The sequence below is a fragment of the Heterodontus francisci genome, unplaced genomic scaffold (genome assembly GCF_036365525.1).
Source record: "Heterodontus francisci isolate sHetFra1 unplaced genomic scaffold, sHetFra1.hap1 HAP1_SCAFFOLD_148, whole genome shotgun sequence".
Taxonomy (NCBI): domain Eukaryota; kingdom Metazoa; phylum Chordata; class Chondrichthyes; order Heterodontiformes; family Heterodontidae; genus Heterodontus; species Heterodontus francisci.
The window spans coordinates 1,420,679-1,443,726 of record NW_027142345.1 but is presented as its reverse complement, the minus strand read 5'-3'; the positions used below and the strand labels follow the sequence as shown (position 1 = coordinate 1,443,726).

At 47.5% G+C, this 23,048-nt stretch overlaps 1 non-coding gene across 1 annotated transcript; it reads left to right on the top strand.

Annotated features, from left to right (window-relative positions):
* Positions 1-7,163: 7,163 nt before the first annotated feature.
* Positions 7,164-7,246, top strand: trnal-cag (transfer RNA leucine (anticodon CAG)). Its single transcript has one exon. It is a non-coding gene; the product is annotated as a tRNA-Leu (tRNA).
* Positions 7,247-23,048: the final 15,802 nt, after the last annotated feature.

Sequence of the window (23,048 nt, the reverse complement as noted above, 5' to 3'; positions counted from 1 at the left end):
CACAGAAATCTGCCTCAGAGTGTTGGACAGAGATAAATACACTGAAGTCTTTTGAAAAAAGTTCATCTTATGGGTTGTTACTGAGCCCATAGAGCAGGACGAGCCCAGGCTCCAGCCCCAGCCCCAGCCTGTGCTGTGTTAGCTGATGCCACCTGGTGTGATACTGAGCCACACGGAGCAGGAAAGGGCCTGGTTGTATTCATGGCCTGTGTTGAGTTAACTGATCCCACTCAGTGTGGTAGGAGCCACACAGAACAGAATGGGCCCAGGCTCCTTCCTCAGCCTGAGGGATGATAGTTCTTTTCACACGTTGTTGTCCAGAGCCCCACACAGAACAGGGAAATCTCAGGCTCCATCCCCGGCCTGTGGTATTTTACTTCATCACACCTGGTATGGTACGGAGTCCCAAGAGCAGGAAAGGTCCAGCTTCCATCTCCGGCCTGTGCTGAATTAGCTGATCTGACCTGGTTGGCACTGAACCGCAATCGGGGAAGGATGGGCCGAGGCTCCATGGCCTGAGGTGTGTTAGTTATTCTCATTTGGTGAGGTACTGAGCACCATATAGAGCAGGATGGGCCTGTGCTCAGTGAGCTGATCTCACCTTGTGTGGTCCTGAGACCCACACACAAAGGAGGACAGGCCTAGGCCTCATCCCCGGCCTGTGTTCAATTAGCAGATCTCAGCCAAAAGATTTTGATAAGTTTCCACACAAGACGCTTCTCTATAAGATTAAAGTCCCTGGTATCAGTGGTAATATATTGATCTGGATTGGGAACTGACTGGCAGATGTAGGCAGAAAGTAGTTCCAGATGGATCTGGTTCTGTTTGGAGACCAGTTACCAGTGGTGTCCCACAGGGATCGGTGTTGGGTCTGTTGCTCTTTACTATTTTTATTAATGATCTGGATGTAGGTGTAGGGCGCACCATCTGTAAATTTACAGATGATTTGAAGATCTGTGCGAGTGTTTAGACTGTAGACGATGCTCGACTGTTTCAGGCTGATCTTAATGTGTTGGGAGATTGGGTTCATGACTGGTAAATGATGTTTAATTTGGGTAAGTGCAGTGTTATTCATGTGGACAGGGCGAATGCTCAACATTCATACACCCTTCAGGGAAAAACATTAAAGTAGGTGGAAAAAAGAAAATAATTTTGAGCAGAGATCTGGATGTTCTAGTGCACAGATCTCTAAAGTTACAGCAGCAATGCTGTGAAGTGATAGTTGGAGCAAATAGAGGGTTGGGCTGCATTCAGAGGACAATTGAGTATAAAATGAGGCATATTCTTTCATGGGATGTGAGCGAAACTGGCAAGGCCAGAATTTGTTACCCATGCCTAATTGTCCTTGACAAGGTGGCAGTGAGCTCCCTTCTTGAATTGCTGCACTCCATGTGGTGTAGGTACACCCACAGTGCTGTTAGGAAGGGAGATCCAGGATTTTGACCCAACATCAGTGAATGAACAGCGATATATTTGCAGATCAGATGGTGTGTGACTTGGAGGGGAGCCTTCACATGGTGGTGTTTCCATGCATCTGCAGCCCTTGTCCTTCAAGGTGGTGGAGGTCTTCGGTTTGGAAGGTGCTGTCTGCGGAGCCTTGGTGAGTTGCAGCAGTGCATCTGGCAGATGGTACACACTACTGCCACTGTGCGTCAGTGGTGAAGGGAGTGAATGTTTAAGGTGGCGAATGGGGTGACAATCAAGGCGGCTGCTTTGCCCTGAACAGTGTCGAGTTTCTAGAGTATTGTTGGTGCTGCACTCATCCTGGTTTGTGCCTTGTAGATGGTTGACAAGTTTTGGAGAGTCAAAAATCACAAAATTATTACAGTGCAGAAGGAGGACATTCGGCCCATTGTGTCTGCATAGAATCATAGAACATAGAAAGTTTACAGCACAGGCAGGCCAAAAAACGAGCCACCCAGCTGAATCCCATTGACCAGCATTTGGATCGTAGCCCTGCAGGTTCAGGTACTTGAGGTGCACATCCAGACTCCTTTTAAATGAGTTGAGGGTTTCTGCCTCAGCTACCCTTACAGGCAGTGAGTTCCAGACTCCCACAGCCCTCTGGGTGAAAAAACCTTTCCTCATCTCCCCTCTAATTGTTCAACACATCACTTTAAATCTATGCCCTCTAGTCACTGACCTCCCTACTAAGGTAAATAGACCCTTCCCATCCATTCTATCCAGACCCCTCACAATTTTGTACATTTCAATCAAATCTCCCCTCAGCCTCTTCTATTCCAAGGAGAACAACCCCAGTCGATCCAATCTTTCCTCATAGCTGCATTTTTCCAGTCCTGGCAACATCCTTGTAAATCACCTCTGTAACCTCTCGAGTGCAATTACATCCTTTCTGGAATGAGGTGACCAGAACTGCACACAGAAATCAAGTTGTGGCCTAACTAATGATTTCTACAGTTCCAGCATAACCTCCCTGCTCTTATATTCTATACATCGGCTAATAAAGGAAAGGGTTCCATAAGCCTTCTCAACCAACTTATCAACCTATCCTGCTACTTTCAGGGATTTGTGGACATTCACTTCAAGGTCCCTCACTTCCTCGACACCTCTCAGCATTCACCCATTAATTGTGTCTTCCTTTGCTGTGTTTCACCCCACCAAAGGCATCACCTCACACTTCTCCAAGTTGAATTCCATTTGCCACTTTTCTGCCCACCTGACCAGTCCATTTCTCCAGCTCTCCGAATGAGCATTTCACCACGTGCCTTGAGCTGAGTTACTCATCACAGAATTCCCACTATCTGATTTACTCTTGTAGCCAGAGTATGTATATGAATGGTCCAGTTAAGCTTTTGTCAATGGTAACCCCCAGGATGTTGATGGTGGGGGGATTCAGCGATGGTAATGCTGTTGAACGTCAAAGGGAGATGGTTACACTCTCTCTTGTTGGAGATGGTCATTGCCTGGTACTTATGTGGTGTGAATGTTACTTGCCACTTAGCAGCCCAAGTCTGAATGTTGTCCAGGTCTTGCTGCTTCTGGACACGGACTCCTTCAGTATCTGAGATGTCCCGAATTTGTCCTTTTATGAAACCTTGGTCAGGACTCACTTGGAATATTGTATCCAGTCTTGGTCTCCTCACATGATGGGTGATATTGAGGCTTTGGAAAGGGTACAGAGGAGAGACATTCGACGAATTCCCAGTATAAGACATCTTGGTTATCAAGTTAGACTAAAAGAGTTGGGACCCTACACCTTAGAGAAACCTAGACTGAGGGGTGATCCGATTGAGGTTCATAAATAATGAAGGGTCCAATTCAGCATGGGAGAGGAGTCATAAATTTATATTGTCACCCGAATCACATTAACTTTCATTTTCAGTAGTGGGCTAATGTACCAAGATGGCTGAGTGGTTAAGGTGTTGGACTTAAGATCCACTAAACATGTGTCTGCGTGGGTTCAAACCCCGCGCCTGGTATCTGTGCTTACAAAATGTTACTTATTCTTTCCCTGACTTTTGCCTTGCACCATCATCTCTTCTGTCATTTAATCACTCTTGCCTTCCAACTGAGCACAGCTTCCTATTATTTGATCTGCCCCAGCACCGTTCCTTGGCTCTGCGCTTGCTTATAAACTGGTAAATCTTTAACTTAATCTCCTCTGTACCCTGACAATGACCTTCTCATCCTTCCTGGATTGTGGTTCCTCACAGGATCCGCTGCCTCTCCGACTCCCCTCCAGGTAACTGAAGGCCCTGAGCCTTGGTCTCGCTTTATACGCTAGCTGGTAGTTGATTCCTTGCAGGTCTGCCACCGCTCAGGAGAAGCTCAAGACCCAGATCAAGCAAAGTATCAAGAGGAATGTGAACAAAGGCTCCCTGGTGCAGAGCAAGGGACAGGGAGCCTCCGGCTCCTTCAAAATCAGCAAGAAGGAAAACCCAGGGAAAAGTGGGAAAGAAGGTGAAGAAACCAGCAGACAAGAAATCTTCAGTGAAGAAACCAGCAGACAAGAAATCTTTAGTGAAGAAACCAGCAGACAAGAAAGTGACAACAAAGAAAGTAACAGCCAAGAAAACGAGCAGCAAGGCGGCGGCAACGCCAAATAAGGCGGTGAAGAAAGCAGCGCTTCAGAAAGAGTCTCCTGCGAAGAAGGTCAAAAAAGGCAAGAATGCGGCGGGCGGAAAGGCGCTGAAGAAAGTGCAGACATGGAAGAGCAAGGTCAAGCCGAAAGCAGCGAAGGCTCAGAAAGCAGGGTCTGGAAAGAAGTGAAAGAGCGCGGGAAACTTGTAAACATCTGAACACAAAGGCTCTTCTCAGAGCCACCCACATCTCTCAGGAAAGAGCTGATCCCCTGATCAAATGATCCCTGTCCCGGCCCCGCCTGCAGATTCCACATGGAAATGATTTGGGGTAAATCCAGGATCCCTGGTGACTCGCTGACATCCCCTCCACCCAGCCCTTTCCCCACTCTCTGTAATAAAACAGAGGGATATCCGGCCCTCACTCCAACTGGAGATGTCTTCGGTGCAGTCTCAGTTCACAAATTCAGGGGGAGAGTTTGTAAGACAGTAACACTGGCGGAGAAACCCCACCTCACAACTCAAACCCCAACACATGAGTTTCTCCAATTCAGCTGGAGTCGGGTGACAACAGGAGCTGGGATAGGCTGTGATCGGGAATGTTAGGAATGGATTTGTTCAGGGAGGAATGTACCTGGAATCTCCGAATATAATAGTTCCTTATTTCCCCAGATGACACATTCTGCAGTGAGAGTGAAAAGTCTCTTCACTGCTTCACATTTACTAATTGTTTGGTTCTAGATGAATAATGAGTCAGAGAGTAATGACAGGATCTGAAGCTTCTCTCACACCAGCCCTTGAATGATTCAGTGTGAAGTGTCCAATGTGTGAAGCTGCTGCCAGGGTTTGTCAATCTGAACAGTTTCAGCTCAGTTACTGGGGGCCTGGAATCCCCGCAGTTTGACTCTGTCTCTGATTGGTCATCCTCTTCTCAATCCAATTCTAAACCAATAGGAGAATCACATATAAGTAAATAGAAGTTCTCATTGGCTTAGATTTTCCAATTGGAAAAAGCCCGGCAATTCCAGAGCAGGAAGGAATTGAAGTGATGGAAAATTTCAATTTTCAGGCAACAATTTTAAAACCTCTCATTTTATGTTCTGTTTTACTGTATTTACCGTCACAAAATCCTGACGCGATTTTAGGAATCGTTTTCATTTTTCAATCTGTTAACTGTAAGCGGCGGGAGGAAGGTCCGGTTCAGCAATTTAAAATGGGACAAATATCAGCTTCCACTCTGCAAATGGAACAAATTAGCGACTAACCGCTTCTCACAGGCTTCTCGGGGACTGACAGAAACGAGCGGTTTCTGATCTTTTCTCCTGAAAGAGGCGGATAATGCTGCAGGGAGCAATGAACTGCCCTTCACTTTCTGGCTGCTAATACACCCCTGACTTTAAACAGTTCAAACAGCGACTGATGCTTCTGCCGGAAAATGAGCAGATTCACCAGAATGATCCCGGTCCATCATGGCCAAAGACATCCAGCAGGCACGCCGCATCCGCGGGGAACGCACCTAAAACCCAGCTTCAGTAACAAGTGTAACAAGCTCTTTTCAGAGCCACCAAATCAGCAAAGGAAAGAGCTGCCATCTCTGTTCATCATCAAACCCATTAGATTGGAGGGGCGGCCACATGGTTTCTGTTTTGTCACATCACTTTCCCGAAAGGCCTGTGGGACTGAGAGCTGATCTGGAATTTAGAAAGCAGCATTACCGGAGACTCATTGCTGCTCAGCACAATCTCAACCCCGCTCCTGGGATCCGTTAGCTGGCATTTGGGGAAAAGAAATGGATCCCAGTTTTATTTGGAAGGCATTAATGGAGCCGGGTCCGTTCACAGGAGGGTTATTTACAAACATTACCCAATGAGTTCACTAATATTTGAATCCATTGGAGATCAGTACACAGGATATGTAAGGCAGCTCGGTCACTCTGACTGAAACCGCCAGTTCCCTGGGGCTGCAGACCCTGACACTGCGGGGAGAGAATCCCCGACTCTATCCCGCCGCCGGGGGAAACAGACAGCTCTGTGTCCGCAGAATAGGGAGGGCCGGGAGGAAGGCACATATTAAAGCGCTGCAATGGACTCAGCTCCTGTGTGTGAACAACTCTCACTGATACCGTCCTCTGGGAACAGTGCGGTCTAAACAGATCAGGTTAGGAGAGAAACACACAGCCCGAGAATGGCCTCTTCCTTCCTGCATTTACTCTGTTCCGGGAGCAGATTCTCATTGAGAAGCGGCGCTCAGATCACCGGAGAGAAAAAAAAACACAATTCAAATTGTCTAAATGAAAAACAGAGAATTAACCCGGACACTTCCGTTATTAAATTAATTCATCAGCTCCGAACCAGTTCCCGTTAATGTACCGGGATAATCTCGGGATTTATCAAATCGAAGGCAGCGGGATTTATTAAATTGTTGATTCTGACACCCTGTAGTTCACTTCTTCACTTAACTAGAGGGGGAGATGTGTGAGCAGAGAAACAGAGCGAAATCCAGAGAGGGAACTGAAAACACACCTGGACAGATGTGAAACAGGTCAATCCACTGTGACAATAACTCCATCACTGACTCCCTCCTGACAGTAACCAGTCCTTTCACAGAGACTGTGGGTGGCTCTGAAAAGAGCCTTTGGTTTATTTGATGACATTTTGGCCGCTTTACTTTTTCTGGGAGCTCTGAGCGCTGGTTTTCTTGGGCAGCAGCACGGCCTGGATATTAGGCAGCACCCCACCCTGAGCGATAGTCACTCCTCCCAGCAGCTTGTTGAGCTCCTCGTCGTTGCGGACGGCCAGCTGCAGGTGTCTGAGGATGTTGCGGGTCTTCTTGTTGTCCCGGGCCGCGTTCACGGCCAGCTCGAGGATTTCAGCGGTCAGATACTCGAGCACAGCAGCCAGATAGACCGGGGCTCCGGCACCCACACGGTCAGCATAGTTACCCTTTCTCAGGAGCCTGTGAACACGGCCCACCGGGAACTGCAGTCCAGCCCGGGAGGAGCGAGACTTGGCCTTGGCTCGAGCTTTCCCGCTGGTCTTTCCTCTTCCAGACATTTCCACAATCTCACAAATACTTTCACAAAGAATGAATAATTTCCTTAGCATTGATAAAATGTTGCAGGTAGTCAGGATGGCCGAGCGGTCAAAGGCTCTGCGTTCAGATCGCAGTCTCCATTGGAGGCGTGGGTTCGAATCCCACTTCTGACACCTTGTGTTTTGACTGCACTGAAGGCGTTTGGGAGCAGCGGTGAAGAGCAAAGAGAAAGCAGGAAAGAACATAGACAAACAAAGTAACAATGGACCCAAAGATGTTGCAACAAAACATGAGAGTAAGAGGCAACTAAGCAAACAGCAGGGCACATAAAACATCAAAAATGTAACCTTTGTATCGGGGTGGAAGATGTTGCCAATATCCTTAATGAATACTTTACTGTTTTCCCGAATGAGAGGGCGATGCAAATATTGTTATGAAGGAGGAGGAGTGTGAAGTTTTGGACGTGATAACTTAACGAGAGAGGAAGTATTAATGGGATGAACATCCTTGAATGTGGATAAATCACCAGGACCAGATGAAATGTACCCCAGGCTGTTGAAAGAAGCCAGGGAAGAAATAGTGGAAGGTCTGACCATCATTTTTCAGAGGATTGGAGGTCTTGTAACGTTGCAATAAAAGCAAAATACCACGCAGATCAAGCATGGCTGAGCCTTTAGAGTAGAGAAACAGGGCTGAATTCCCTGAACCAGTGCTACAGCTTTCAGAATAGAAGGAGCCTATACACACCTGATGGGTTCCACTTAAACAAAAGAGTTGGAGGTGTTGACGGTCAGAACACATAAAATGTGGAGGAGTGTTTGAAGCAGATTCTGTGTGGTTACTGTAGTTGTACTATGGAGTTATTTCAAGGAGGTGATTCTGAATGTAATGGATCAACGTGGACCCGTCCAAGGCAAAGGTTCTAAGCTTCCCTGTGGTCCAGCCTGGTTGAATGGAACTGAAGCAAACAAATCATCCAGAAGAGGAAAAGATATGTAAGGCCATGAAAGCACAGAATTCAGATGGATGCAATACCAGATGGTATGGCAAGAGTGTAAAACAGCAACAGACTGGTGAATAAAACTTTCCCATTGAATGAGACAAGGGAAAAGAAGGGTAATAACAGTGTCAGGTGAGTTGTGACACTATTCACATTCCACCTTGATCTGAATAGGACTGTTGAAGGGAGTGATTGAGAAGAATAGAGGAGAAATGAAAAGAAAGGAGAAATAAACAAAAGGTCTTTTGATTTTAGAATGCTTGTTTTTGGAAATGACAGACTGTAAAGTGTGTGTGTCAGAAGATACAGAGCGAAGTTGGGTATGACAAGATCACAGGAAAGTTGTGCCCTGAGACAAGGTGTGTGTTGACAGGAAAGCTGCTTTCTTTTGCACAATATGTATTTTATTCATATAATTTGTGCAATTACATTGCAAAGCAGTTCAAATTTAATATTACATAAGGTACAATACAGATCAGTTTCCTTCAATAATGTACATGATATATCTCACTATCCCTGCCTGCACAGGTTATATTTACAGTATTTACATTACACATCAAACATTCTCTGGTGCAAACAGTCCGAGGGGTTTTACACGGGTTCCAGCCCCTCACTGTACTATGGCCTACTAGGGCCTCAGACTGCAGCCTTTCCCCATTGAGTCTCCATGGTGGCTTCCCCAAGCTTTAATGCCGTCCCACAGCACATAGTCTTGGACGTTGCAATGTGCCAGTCTGCAACACTCGGTCATGGACAGCTCTTTGCACTGGAATACCTGTCCCACGGCCGGGCTCGTTCTCAATAGAGATAATTTCAAATGAACATTTCCTAAATCCGTGCTTTCTCTCTCGCAATAAAGAGAACAGGATGTCTGGCAGATTCAGTGTGAGACAATAACACTGCCGGGTAAAGGCCGCTTTCCAACTCCAATCTTAACACAGGAGATTCCCCAAACTGCTGCAGTAAGGTGTTTGTAAACTGCAGGAAGCGGATGTGTGAGGAAATGGTGATGTTACTGAGGAGGTTTCTTAGTATAGAATGGACTGTGTTTAGGTGGGAATATTACTGAGTGTTAATTGCATCGGGACCATATTTAAAAGCTCCGGCTTTTTGGAAAGCCTTGACTATGAAGGCCGAGTCTGGAAGGGTTTGTGTGGAGAGCTGGGTTTTGGTTCTACTGTTAATAAAGTGTTTGAAATTGGCAGCCCGGAGGAAACTGGAGGTGGAGCTGAAAGATGAGGGGCCGTTCTCTCTCTGTCTGTCACTCTGGGTGTCTCCTCCATCTAGCTCTCTGTTTAATCTTCACTCTTGTCTCCTCCCCTCCCTGCTCTCACTCTGCCTTTCTCAGCCAGGTCCAGGTGGCCTGCATAAAAAGGAGCCTGACAGAATCAGTCTCTTTTATTGTGCACTGATTTGAGGAAAGAATCAACATGTCTGCCAGTAAACAAGAGTATGCTCCAGGCTGGCAGCATGTTAGAATCCATGAGGAAAGGCATCATCACCCTCATTGACAAGCAGAAGGGGGAGAGGACAGAAATCAGAAATTGGTGGCCCAATTTCTGCTTAATGCTGACTACAAGATTCTGTCAAAAGACATAGCCAGTCGATTCAAGTCTGCTCTGGAGTTGGTGATTCACCCTGATCAGACCTATACTAAACCAGGCAGGACAATCTCTGATAGCTTTGCGCTACTCAGGGATATGATCACCTATGTACGGGACAGGAGGGTGGACACCTACCTCATCAGCCTGGACCAGGAGAAGGCTTTTGACAGGATATCGCACACTTACATGATGGATGTGCATTCCAAAATGGGGTTTGGGGAGGGAATCTGCAATTGGATCAAACTACTCTACACAAACATCAGTAGTGCAGTCTCAATCAATGGGTGGGAATCAGAAAGTTTCCCGATCCAATCTGGAGTCAGACAGGGCTGTCCTCTCTCCCCTGTCTTGTTTGTTTGCAGTATTGAACCCTTTGCTGAGTCTATTAGGAAGAATGCGAGCATCAGAGGGGTGAAAATCCCAGGCAGCGGAGCACTCAGGTTAAAACCTCCCTGTCCATGGATGACGTCGCCGTTTTATGCTCGGATCCACTGTCTGTGCGCAGAGTGATGTGCATCTGCGACCAGCTCGAACTGGCCTTGGGAGCCAATGTTAAACACGGCAAGAGCGAGGCCATGTTCTTTGGGAACTCGGCTGACCGATCCTTTGTCCCCTTCACCGTTAGGTCAGATTACCTGAAGGTGCTGGGGATATGGTTTGGAAGGGCTGAGATGTGCCCCAAAACCTGGAAGCAGCGAGTAGCCAGGGTACAACATAAGCTGAGCATGTGGGAGCAGCGATCTCGCTCCATTATGGGTAAGAACCTGGTCATCAGGTGCGAGGCGCTCACATTCGTGGTGCAGGTCTGGCCCATACCGCATTCCTGCGCTGTGGTGATCACCTGAGCCATTTTCCGCTTCATCTGGGGATCCAAAATGATCCGGGTCCGGAGGGACACGATGTTCAAACCTCTGGATAAGGGCGGGAAAAATGTACCCAACGTCGCCTTCATCCTTATGGCTACCTTTGTGTGCGGCTGCATCAAGCTGTGTGTTGATCCCCAGTTTGCAAACTTCAAGTGTCACTACGTGCTGTGGTTCTATCTGTCCCCAGTGTTGCAAAGGATGGGCCTGGTCATATTGCCGTGGAATTCTCCATCCAGTTGGACTGTGCCGTACTGCCTATCCTTCATGGAAAAGTTTCTGTGGAAAAACACCTTTGACCACCAATCCATCAGGCAGTGGTCTGCACGGAATATCCTCAAGGCCCTTCGGAAAAGGAGATGGTGGATCCTGTCGGATGGTCCCCTGAGCAGAAGTCCAAAGTCATTTGGCAGAATGCCTCATCACCAGTACTTTCAAACAAGCACCAAGATGTAGCCTGGCTGATGGTGAGAAGAGCCCTCCCTGTCAGATCCTTCCTGCACACCCGAAGTCTCACCCCATCCACACGCGGCCCTCGAGGTGGCTGTGGTGGAAAAGAGACGTTGCCCACCTCATTCTGGAATATGTCTTTGCAAAGCAGGTGTGGAAGAGATGCAGTGGTTTTTGTCGAGGTTCATCCCAAGCAGCTCTGTAGCACAGGAGTCTGTGCTCTATGGGCTGTTCCCAGGGACGCACACCAAGATAAAAATCAACTGTTGCTGGAGGACTATCAATTCGTTGAAAGACGCTCTTTGGTCTGCCCGAAACTTGCTGGTCTTCCAGCGCAAAGAGTTGTCCATGACCGAATGTTGCAGACTGGCACATTCCAAGGTCCAGGACTACGTGCTGAGGGACGCACTAAAACTTGGGGCAGCCGCAGCAAAGGCTTAATGTGGAAAGACCACAGTGTAAGGTCCCCTCACCAAGCTGAACTGAGGAGCAGGATCCATGGGAAACCACTCGAACTGTAGCCAGAAAATATTTGTTTGCTGTAAAATGTACATGGCATGACAATGAAATGGAAGGGTTGTGAGGCAACTCACTCCTGTATTGAAGGAAACTGATCTCCTTTGCACTCTTTGTATTGTTTGACTTGGTGCTTTTGGAACTGTTTTGTAATGTATTTTTTTTTTACAGATTTTTATGAATAAAGTATATTTTGGAAATTAATAAAAGAAAGTCTGGCAGAGGTAAAGGAGGGAAAGGACTGGGAAAAGACGGAGCAAAGCGGCACCGCAAAGTGCTTCCTGATAATATCCAGGGCATCACTAAACCAGCAATCCGCCGCCTGGCTCGCCGTGGCGGGGTTAAGCGGATCTCAGGTTTGATCTGTGAGGAGACTCGCGGGGTGTTGAAGGTTTTCCTGGAGAATGTGATCAGGGATGCGGTCACCTACACTGATCACGCCAAGTGCAAGACGGTCACTGCCATGGATGTGGTGTACGCTCTGAAACGTCAGGGCCGCACTCTCTACGAATTCAGCGGCTGAACAACTCGACCCTTTCCAGCAAACACAACAAATGCTCTTCTAAGAGACACCCACCGCCTCACAGAGAGAGCAGTGACCTGGAAACGGGAGCTGGGATAGGCTGTTTAGAACTGTCTGGAATAAATCTGTGCTGTGCTCGAGATACAAAACAAGAATCCCCAAATTTGACATTTCATTTGTAGCAAGGATGTGCAGTGGATTTGATTTTCTGAACGGGCTGTGTAAACAGTGCCCGAGGCTCTACAGTTAGTTATTTCTCCAGTCGACACATGCCCTCAGTGAAAAGCCATCACTCCTCCAGAATCACTCATTGTTTTCATAGAATTTCAAAATGATTTCGCTGCAATGAGAGAATCCGGGAGTTTTGCAGCAGCCGTCACTGGAACCAAACCCACTTGTGATGTTATTTCTCCCGAGACGGTGTTTCCTGCACTGAAACTGACAGGGTTTGTGAAACTGATCAGTTTCAGCTCATTCATTCAGGGACCTGGAATTCCCGCAGTTTGAGCCCGCGCTATCCAGAGCCCACTTCTGATTGGTCACCCTCTTCCCATTCGCATGTCTTAACCAATTGACGAGCCACGAATTAGAAAATACAGCAAATCATTGGCTTAAATTGTCGTCCTGGCAGAAAGATTGAATTCAAAAAAGCCGCCAATTTCAGTGTTGGGCAGAATCGAATTACTCAACGAATCTCAATAATGAATTGGCAGCACATTTTATACTTTCCCCGATTTTCCTTTCCATCGATTGGGGTGCTAATTCACTCGGGTGCGTTTGCTAATACTAACTGTCATCCTCAGATCCATTTAACATTTCAGTAATCCTATTGAATACAAAAGGAATTTTATGATTGAACTTCCATTGGAAGATAGTGAATTAGCACCCCGATCGATGGAAAGGAAAATCGGGCAGAGGATAAAATGTGCTGCCAATTCGTTATTGTGATTTGTTTATATAACTGACCAGGATTGACTTCACCCGAACGCAGCTACTAGCTCCCACCTCACTGACCGCTCTCCCCCCTCTGCAACTCGCTTTCTCCCCCTCCTCCCTACTGGCGAAATTCCGCACTCTGTCTGTTCGCTCTCCGCACCCCCACCCCCCACCCTGTCCCAGCCCAGCCCACAGCTGCTAGCTCTGGCCGTGACACTCGCTCCCACATTTCTTCACCAGGCGCCACCTGTAGAAGCAGGAGGGCCGCAAGGAGTGACGGGGCGACGTAGGAGTGAGTGGCTGAGAGGAGGGAAGCGGCACGGCCTGGAGCGAGTGGCCAGAGAGTGGGGTGGTGCGAAGCGAGGAACAACTGGCCAGGGGAGTCGGGGGGGGGAGCAGCGAGGTCTGGAGCGAGCGGCTGAGGTGGGGAATCGTCGAGGCCTGGAGTGAGTTGCCGAGGGGGGAGAGCTACAGCTTCAAAATCTCCCATTCAGCCACTTCCTCCAGCCAATTGGTGGGGGGATGGGGTGGCTAGATACCCAATGATGCTTTATCACGCATGCACGAAGATGGATTTGTTGCGGAAATGTGATGATGTTGGCGCTGCAAAATGCTCGAGTATCTGACCGCTGAAATCCTCGAGCTGGCTGGTAACGTGGCCCGGGACAACAAGAAGACCCGCATCATCCCCAGACACCTGCAGCTGGCCGTCCGTAACAACGAGGAGCTCATCAAGCTGCTGGGAGACGTGACCAACGCTCAGGGCGGGGTGCTGCCTAATATCCAGGCCTTGCTGCTGCCCAAGAAAACCAGCGCTCAGAGCTCCCAGAAAAAGTAAAGCGGCCAAAATGTCATCGAATAAACCAAAGGCTCTTTTCAGAGCCACCCACAGTCTCTGTGAAAGGGCTGGTTACTGTCAGGAGGGAGTCAGTGATGGAGTTATTGTAACAGTGGATTGACCTGTTGCACATCTGTCCAGCTGTGTTTTCATTTCGCTCTGTTTCTCTGCTCACACATCTCCCCCTCTAGTTAATTGCAGAACTGAACTACAGGGTGTCAGAATCAACAATTCCCAGGATTGGGGGTGAGATTGTGCTGAGCAGCAATGAGCCTCCAGTAATGCTGCTTTCTAAACTCCAGATCAGCTCTCAGTCCAACAGGCCTTTCGTATTTTAAATATCACAACAGAGCTGAGCGGGGGTGAGCGCAGCCTCAGCTGCACCGAGTCTCAGGGGCTCTCACGACCCCAATCAGAGCCACCAGGCCTGGCGGACGTGCAGCGAGGACCCCGGGGGAGGGAGGGTGCACCATTAAAGTGATGGTGCAGCACCTCCCCCATCCTCACCGCCACTTCCCGGTTTCTTCTCCTATTTATCTCAACATTAAGAAGACGTTTTTGCTCTGGACTACACTGGTTATAAAGTAAGACCCAACTTTGTCTCTGAAAGTGATGAATAGCAGCAACAACAGCAGAATCCAACCCCTGCAGTTACATGTGAACTTGCTGATGTTGCAGCAGATTGAATGACTGAGTGAATCCCTTCCCACACACATGGCAGGGGAACGGCCTCTCCCCAGAGTGAGTGTGTTGGTGTTTCAGCAGATCATTACTGCTTTTAAATCTCTTCTCACAGTCAGGACATTAAAAAGGTCTCTGATCAGTGTGAACAAGTTGATGTTCAGTGAGGTTGGATGACTGAATGAACCCCTTCCGACACACGGAGCAGGTGAATGATCTCTCCCCAGTGTGAACTCACTGGTGTTTCAGCAGGTTGACTCTGGCTGGGTTCACTTCTACACTCACTGGTTCCTCTCTCTCTCTTCCCCTGAAGGTGCTGATTCTGACTGTATGTACCTGCTCTCTCCCCCTCCGACCCTCCCTGTCCAATGTAGTATCTCCCAGTTTTGATGATGTGCTCTCCCTGACCTGTCTCCATTTCTCCTTCTTACACAGACTTGCCCTGACTGTCACTATTTCACAGAATCATACAGCACAGAAGGAGGCCAATCGGTCTTTTGTGCCTGTGCTGAATCTGTGAAAAAAATGATGCAATTAGTCCAACCCCCTGCCTATTTCCCCATAGTCCTGGAGAAATTCACTTTGAAATATTTGTCCAATTCCTTTATGAAAGTTATAATTGAATCTGTTTCCAGCACCCTGTCAGACAATTCATTCCAAATCCGAATCAGTTACTGGGTAAAAAGATCTCTCCTCACCTCCCCTTGACATTTTTGGCCAACAATCCCAGCTTCACCACCCTGTCCAGAGAACTGAAACCCCTCATCTCTGGTATCATTCTCGTAAATCTCCTCCGAACTGTCTCAAAAGCTTTGATGTCCTTTCTGAAACCTGGTGCCCAGAACTGGACACATTACTGTAGCTGAGATCGAGCCAGCGACGCCCACATCCCACGAACGGATAAAAAAACGCTCCCTGCCAAATCCCCAATTCTTATCCATTTACAGACGCTCCTTGCCCAGTCCCCAAATCTTATTCATTTAGAGACGCTCCCTGCTCAATCCCCAATTCCTATCCATTTACAGACGCTCTCTGATCAGTTGACCTTGCTGGCGGGCAGTTTCGGGAAGCCTCACAGGGAAAAGCTTCACCGCCACCCGCAGGGACACAAACGGGATTGTTCCATCCTATTGTGGCCTTGACGCCCTGCTCCAGCTGTGTGCACCCGCTACGGGCACGGTCTCCCTGCACTTTGTGAATATTCCGCTCCAGCTGCAGATGGAGCTCAGCCACTACCGCGCCTGCTCCTTATCAGAGACAAGGCAAATTCTAGAGCGCAGAGCATTCTGGGTACCACAACTATCATTAATGCCAATCTCTGACATGATAATCAGGTTTTATTTCCTACATTTCATTTCCTGGTATGTTAGTGTGTGTTTTCTTTTGTTCCTGTCAGTCCCTGGGAGGAGATAGTCAGCTTCACTTTGTAGCCGTGAATTTCTGGTGTGACAATGTGGGTTTTTACTCTGTATGTTTCAGTTTTTGGTTTGTGACTGTTTCTGCTATTGCGATGTGAGTTAACTTTGTGGAAAGAGATGCAGTGGTTTTTGTCGATGTTCATCCCAAGCAGCTCTGTAACACAGGAGTCTGTGCTCTACGGGCTATTCCCAGGGACGCACACCGAGACAAACATCAACTGCTGCTGGAGGACTATCAATTCGGTGAAAGACGCCCTTTGGTCTGCCCGAAACTTGCTGGTCTTCCAGCGAAAAGAGTTGTCCACCACCAAATGTTGCAGACTGGCACACTCCAAGGTCCAGGACTACGTGCTGAGGGACGCACTAAAGCTTGGGGCAGCCGCAGCAAAGGCTCAATGGGGAAAGACCACAGTGTAAGGTCCCCCCACCAAGCTGAACTGAGGGGCTGGATCCATGGGAAATCCCTCGAACTGTATCGGAGAAATTTTGTGTAAATGTAAAAATGTATATGGCATGACAATGAAATGGAAGGGTTGTGAGGCAACTCATGATTGTACAGAAGGTAACTGATCACCTTTGCACTGTTTGTATTTTTGACTTGATGCTGTTTGAAACTGTTTGGGAATGTAATTTTTACAGATTTTTGTGAATAAAGTATATTTTGGAAATAAAAAAAATGTGAGTTTCACCACATATCTTTCAACAACTTGTATGTGAACATCAGCTTTTGTCCAGATCTATCAGTTTCTGATATAGAGTCATAGAGTTATACAGCACAGAAACAGGCCCTTCAGCCCATTGTGTCTGTGCTGGCCATCAAGCACCTAACTATTCTAATCCCATTTTCCAGTATTTGGCCCGTAGCCTTGTATGCTATAGCATTTCAAGTGCTCATCTAAATACTTCTTAAATGTTGTGAGGGTTCCGAACTCTACCACCTCTTCAGGGAGTGCGTTCCAGATTCCAACCACCCTCTGGGTAAAAAATTTTTCCTCAAATCCCATCTAAACCTCCTGCCCCTTACCTTAAATCTATGCCACCTGGCTATTGACCCCTCCGCTAAGGTAAAATGTTTATTCCTATCTAACCCATCAATGCCCCTCATAATTTTGGAAACCTCAATCTTATCTCCCCTCAACCTTCTCTGCTCTAAGGAAAACAATGCTAGCCTTTTCAGTCTCTCTTCATAGCTGAAATACTCCAGCCCAGGCAACATCCTGGTGACTCTCTTCTGCACCCTCTGCAGTGCAATCACATCCTTCCTATAGTGTGGTGCCCAGAACAGTACACAGTACTCCAGCTGTGGCCTAACTAGCATTTTATACAGCTCCGTCATAACCTCCCTGCTCTTATATTCTCTGCCTCGGACGATCTATATTGGCCTGTAATCTAAGGCTTTCCTCCTCACTATTTACGACACCACCAATTTTCATGTCATGTGTGAGAAAGGGTTTGATTCTATCCCTATCAGTATCCGTTACATGCATGTGTTTTTAATCTGCACCCCCTCTATTTTATTCTCTGTACTTGTCAGCCTCTTGTAGGTGAGTCTGTGTTTTGCTCTTTATCTCTCAGTCTTCGAAGTATGAGCCTGGGTTTGTACCTAATTTTCTTTGTACTTTGCAGGATGGATATTGAAGAGAGGTTTTTACACATTAACTGCCAAATCCTGATCAGTGATTTTTGGGTTTCACACAGTATCTGTCAGTTTCTTGTCGAGGACTGTTGGTTTTACTCTGTCCCTGGCATTTGCTGGTTTGTTAGTGTGGGGTTTACACTGTACCTGTCAGTTTGTCATCTGTGAGTGTTGGTTTCACTTTGTATAGAATCATAGATCACAGAATACTTACAGCACAAAAGGAGGGATTCAGCTCATCGTGCTTGTGCTGCCTCTCTGCACAAGCAACTCAGCTCATGCCACATCCTCATGTATTCAATGAAAACCTGAATTTTATTTCCCTTCAGATAATTATCATATATCCTTTTGAAAGCTATGGTTGAATCTTCCTCCGTCACACTCTCAGGCAGTACATATCAGATCTTAACCATTTGCTGCGTAAAAAAGGTTTTTCCTCATGTTGCCTTTGGTTCTTTTCCCATGCACCTTAAATCGGTGTCCTCTGCTTGCTCAGCCATGAGTAATATTTCCCATTGCTTTCTCAGCACTGATGGATTGTGAGGTGGGAGACAGCTGGAAGTCCCACTGAGCCGCACTGACTCCCAGCTGAAAAAGAAATGAGATAAAGTTCAATCTTTCACAGCGAGATGCTGCAGAGAGTTATAGAACACAGAACATTACAACGCAGTACAGGCCCTTCAGCCCTCGATGTTGCGCTGACCTGTGAAACCATCTGACCTACACTATTCCATTTTCATCCATATGTCTATCCAATGACCACTTAAATGCCCTTAAAGTTGGCGAGTCTACTACTGTTGCAGGCAGGGCGTTCCACGCCCCTACTACTCTCTGTGCAAAGAAACTACCTCTGACATCTGTCCTATATCTATCACCCCTCAACTTAAAGCTATGCCCCCTCGTGTTTGCCATCACCATCCGAGGAAAAAGGCTCTCAGTGTCCACCCTGTCCAGCCCTCTGATTATCTTATATGTCTCTATTAAGTCACCTCTTCTCCTCCTTCTCTCCAACGAAAACAACCTCAAGTCCCTCAGCCTTTCCTCGTAAGACCTTCCCTCCATACCAGGCAACATCCTAGTAAATCTCCTCTGCACCTTTTCCAAAGCTTCCACATCCTTCCGATAATGCGGTGACCAGAACTGCACGCAATACTCCATGTGCGGCCGCACCAGAGTCCTGTACAGCTGCAGCATGACCTCGTGGCTCCTAAACTCGATCCCCCTACTAATAAAAGCTAACACACCATATGCCTTCTTAACAGCTCTATTAACATGGGTGGCAACTTTCAGGGATTTATGTACCTGGACACCAAGAGCTCTCTGCTCATCTACACTACCAAGAATCTTCCCATTAGCCCAGTATTCTGCAATCCTGTTACTCCTTCCGAAGTGAATCACCTCACACTTTTCCGCATTAAAGTCCATTTGCCATCTCTCAGCCCAGCTCTGCAGCCTATCTATGTCCCTCTGTAACCTACAACATCCTTCGGCACTATCCACAACTCCACCGACCTTCGTGTCATCCGCAAATTTACTAACCCACCCTTCTACACCCTCATCCAGGTCATTTATAAAAATGACAAACAGCAGTGGCCCCAAAACAGATCCTTGCGGTACACCACTAGAAACTATACTCCAGGATGAACATTTCCCATCAACCACCACCCTCTGTCTTCTTTCAGCTAGCCAATTTCTGATCCAAAGCTCTAATTCACCTTCAATCCCATACTTCCGTATTTTCTGCAATAGCCTACCGTGGGGAACTTTATCAACCGCCTTACTGAAATCCATATAGACCACATACACGGCTTTACCCTCATCCACCTGTTTGGTCACCTTCTCGAAAAACTCAATTAGGTTTGTGAGGCACGACCTACCCTTCACAAAACCGTGCTGACTATCTCTAATGAACTTATTCTTTTCAAGATGATTATAAATCCTATCTCTGATAACCTTTTCCAACATTTTACCCACAACCGAAGTAAGGCTCACAGGTCTATAATTACCAGGGCTGTCTCTACTCCCCTTCTTGAACAAGGGGACAACATTTGCTATCCTCCAGTCTTCCGGCACTATTCCTGTCGACAATGACGACATAAAAATCAAGGACAAAGGCTCTGCAATCTCCTCCCTGGCTTCCCAGAGAATCCTAGGATAAATCCCATCTGGCCCAGGGGACTTATCTATTTTCACACTTTCCAAAATTGCTAACACCTCCTCCTTGTGAACCTCAATCCCATCTAGCCTAGTAGTCTGAATCTCAGTATTCTCCTCGACAACATTTTCTTTCTCCACAGTAAATACTGACGAAAAATATTCATTTAACACTTCCCCTATCTCTTCCGATTCCACACACAACTTCCCACTACTATCCTTGTTTGGCCCTAACCTATCTCTAGTCATTCTTTTATTCCTGATATACCTATAGAAAGCCTTAGGGTTTTCTTTGATCCTATCCGCCAATGACTTCTCGTGTCCTCTCCTTGCTCTTCTTAGCTCTCCCTTTCGATCCTTCCTGGCTAGCTTGTAACTCTCAAGCGCCCTAACTGAGCCTTCACGTCTCATCCTAACATAAGCCTTCTTCTTCCTCTTGACAAGCTCTTCAACTTCTTTAGTAAACCACAGCTCCCTCGCTCGACAACTTCCTCCCTGCCTGACAGGTACACACTTATCAAGGACACGCAGTAGCTGCTCCTTGAATAAGCTCCACATTTCGATTGTGCCCATCCCCTGCAGTTTCCTTCCCCATCCTACGCATCCTAAATCTTGCCTAATCGCATCATAATTTCCTTTCCCCCAGCTATAATTCTTGCCCTGCTGTATATGCCTGTCCCTGCCCATCGCTAAGGTAAACCTAACCGAATTGTGATCACTATCACCAAAGTGCTCACCAACTTCTAAATCTAACACCTGGCCGGGTTCATTACCCAGTACCAAATCCAATGTGGCATCGCCCCTGGTTGGCCTGTCTACATACTGTGTCAGAAAACCCTCCTGCACACACTGGACAAAAACAGACCCATCTAAAGTACTCGAACTATAGTATTTCCAGTAAATATTTGGAAAGTTAAAGTCCCCCATAACCACTACCCTGTTACTCTCGCTCCTGTCAAGAATCATCTTTGCTATCCTTTCCTCTACATCTCTGGAACTATTTGGAGGTCTATAGAAAACTCCCAACAGGGTGACCTCACCTCTCCTGTTTCTAACCTCGGCCCAGAGTACCTCTGTAGACGAGTCCTCAAACGTCCTTTCTGCCGCTGTAATACTTTCCTTGATTAACAATGCCACACCCGCCCCCCCCCCCTCTTTTACCCTCTTCTCTGTTCTTAGTGAAACATCTAAATCCCGGAACCCGCAACATCCATTCCTGTCCCTGCTCTACCCATGTCTCTGAAATGGCCACGACATCGAGATCCCAGGTACCAACCCATGCTGCAAACTCACCCACCTTATTCCGGATGCTCCTGGCGTTGAAGTAGACACATTTTAAACCAAGCTCTTGCTTGCCAGTGCCCTCTTGTGTCCTTATAACCTTATCTCTGCCCTCACTACTCTCAACATCCTGCACACTGGAACTACAATTTAGGTTCCCATCCCCCTGCTGAATTAGTTTAAACTCCCCCGAAGAGCACTAGCAAATCTCCCCCCCCAGGATATTGGTACCCCTCTGGTTCAGGTGAAGACCATCCTGTTTGTAGAGGTCCCACCTACCCCAGAAAGAGCCCCAATTATCCAGGAAACCAAAACCCTCCCTCCTACACCATCCCTGCAGCCACGTGTTCAACTCCTCTCTCTCCCTATTCCTCACTTCGCTAGCATGTGGCACGGGCAACAACCCAGAGATAACAACTCTGTTTGTTCTCGCTCTAAGCTTCCACCCTAGCTCCCTGAATTTCTGCCTTAAATCCCCATCTGTCTTCCTACCTATGTCGTTGGTGCCTATGTGTACCACGACTTGGGGCTGCTCCCCCTCCCCCTTAAGGATCCCAAAAACACGATCAGAGACATCACGTACCCTGGCACCTGGGAGGCAACACACCAACCGTGAGTCTCTCTCGTTCCCACAAAACCTCCTATCTGTTCCTCGAACTATGGAGTCCCCAATGACTAATGCTCTGCTCCTCTTACCCCTTCCCTTCTGAGCAACAGGGACAGACTCTGCGCCAGAGACCTGTATCCCATTGCCTACCCCTGATAAGTCGTCTCCCCCAACAGTATCCAAAACGGTATACCTGTTGTTGAGGGAAACGGCCACAGGGGATCCCTGAACTGCATGCTGGTTCCCTCTCCTTCCCCTGACAGTAACCCATCTACCTTCTTCTTTTACCTGAGGTGTGACTGCCTCCCGATAACTCCTCTCAATAATCCCCTCCGCCTCCCGAATGATCCGAAGTTCCTCCAGCTCCAGCTCCAGTTCCCGAACGCGGTCCTCGAGGAGCTGGATCTGGGTGCACTTCCTGCAGATGCAGTCAGCAGGGCCACCCTTGGCGACCCTTACCTCCCACATTGTGCAGGAGGAACATTCAACTGCCTTAACCTCCATTCCCACTATTCTAAATACCCAAGTTTTTAACCAATCACACGATCAAACAAGAAGAGAAATAGAAAAAGCCTTACCTTACCGACACACAACCGAGTCCTTTTTTTTGGTAAGAGGAGGAGGGCGGGTGGGAGACACTACAAGAGTAGTGTCTCGGGTTCAGAAACAGCTCAAATATATAGGTTTCTACTTACCCAGCAGTCCCTGCTCCACCGAAACTCTCGATGAAATTGACTTCCAAGCTGTTCACTCCTCGCTCGCAATGCCTGTGCTCCTGGAAAAGCTGCACAACGACAGGGTAAGAGAATTTACACAGCCCAAATATATAGGTTTCTACTTACCCAGCAGTCCCTGCTCCACCGAAACTCCCGATGAAATTGACTTCCCAGCTGTTCACTCTTCGCTCGCAATGCCTGTGCTCCTGGAAAAGCTGCACAACGAAAAGGTAAGAGAATTTACACAGCCCAAATATATAGGTTTCTACTTACCCAGCAGTCCCTGCTCCACCGAAACTCCCGATGAAATTGACTTCCCAGCTGTTCACTCCTCGCTCGCAATGCCTGTGCTCCTGGAAAAGCTGCACAACGAAAAGGTAAGAGAATTTACACAGCCCAAATATATAGGTTTCTACTTACCCAGCAGTCCCTGCTCCACCGAAACTCCCGATGAAATTGACTTCCCAGCTGTTCACTCCTCGCCCGCAATGCCTGTGCTCCTGGAAAAGCTGCACAACGAAAAGGTAAGAGAATTTACACAGCCCAAATGTATAGGTTTCTACTTACCCAGCAGTCCCTGCTCCACCGAAACTCCCGATGAAATTGACTTCCCAGCTGTTCACTCCTCGCTCGCAATGCCTGTGTTCCTGGAAAAGCTGCACAATGAAAAGGTAAGAGAATTTACACAGCCCAAATATATAGGTTTCTACTTACCCAGCAGTCCCTGCTCCGCCGAAACTCCCGATGAAATT